Below are 1,583 nucleotides of genomic sequence, written 5' to 3'. Positions count from 1 at the left end.
TCCAGGGCGTTCCGGTCAAACTCGTAGGCGCCGACCTCATTACCGTTGTCCATGGACATTGTGTTGGAAGGATACGTTAAGGTTCAGATAAAATGAAGAAATGAAGAAGCGCTCCTTCATAGTATGGAGATGGTAGAATCTTCAAGCAACTTTTGAACGACCAGGGAGAGTTGCTGATAGGCGAATTTGTATGAAGCTATAGAATTCCTTTATTCTTTCAAGGTAAATGAATGCTTATGTATTCGTCCGTTAGTAGCGTGAAGCTTTGAACACTCTTTGTACGGCAGATTCGGCACAATGTTTTGCCTCATTGCGATGTTGCCTGAAAATTTTGAACAGAAGGGATCACTGCTCATGCTGGTGCAGCAAGACATGTAAGGAGATGGCCTGGTCACAATCCAGCAGTCATATATCGACAATCTCAAGCTATGACAACTTGTTACATGTGTCTGTAATAAAAAAGGGACTTTGCGATGGTGTGGGGAGCTCTTTGAGTGGCGGGACTGTGGAAATCCAGTTTGTTTCGCCCGTAACAAGTTTGTTACGGGCGAAACAACGTCCCTCTGAAACGTTTGGATATGCCTATGCAACACATTTCCTCAATTTCATGAACTGCAAGTATTCTAATCCAACGTCACCCCAATCTCAGTGTAAACTAGTCTCCAAATGTGCCTGCACAAGACTGTCACCCCTGTCACCCGGCATTCACATTGCCTTAACCTCCTCAAGCTTGTCGGGGTGTGACACGTGGGCATGAACCTTGTGACAATGGGCATTGTCACAAAGAAACTGGTTGCAATCAGAAATGCATTTTTCCTCATGCCAGGTTACCGACATCGGTTACCGATTACTGGGGACGGTTAACGGATAACGGTTCGCCCGGTAATCCTACCGACCGGTTACCCATCTCGTTAACTGGACCCGTTAGGTCGGAACCGGGCCGGAACCGGCCTGGAGTATGCCATTGGGATGGATGTCAGCGAAAGCGAGTTTGGTGAAGAGGCCATATGGTTTCAAGCAGAGGGGTTGGGTGTAGTAGCTGGCCGCTGAAAAGGCCTCTCGATTAGCTGGCCGCTGAAAAGGCCTCTCGTTTTGTGTCAGTGTTTGGTTGCATGGGCGGAATACCAGGGGCAACTTCATGGGCCATGCCCCACCCAACGGAGAGCTCGATGGATTAAGGCACAGAATGCATATGGAGCACACATTCTTCTCGACAGACATCTGCATTTTCATTTGTTTTCATTGTAGCTCATGGAACTGAGTTTAGTGGTGTATCGGAGATTTGCCATTGTTTCCACCCGAACCTATTCATGCATACGAGTATTGTGGGATAAACTGGAAAGACTGCCGATGAAGTATGGTAGGAAAACAGTAGGGCCTCGGCAACTGACTTGACTGGGTATTGCAGTGAGTATTGCCCTGAGTGCTTGCCTCCGGTAGTGGTAGTAGTAGTAGTGCCAGAGCACGGTAAGCAGATGTGCAAGTTTTCCTGCTCCATGTCCTGGGATCGAAACCAATACACACATGAGGCACTTGTAAGCGGTCCCCTTGCAAAGTTTTCTGTAAATTCCTTAAAAGTCATG

This window comes from Volvox carteri, assembly GCF_000143455.1.
Source record: "Volvox carteri f. nagariensis unplaced genomic scaffold VOLCAscaffold_77, whole genome shotgun sequence".
NCBI classification, from domain to species: domain Eukaryota; kingdom Viridiplantae; phylum Chlorophyta; class Chlorophyceae; order Chlamydomonadales; family Volvocaceae; genus Volvox; species Volvox carteri.
The sequence above is the reverse complement of the archived record's forward strand: the minus strand, read 5'-3'. Positions refer to the sequence as shown.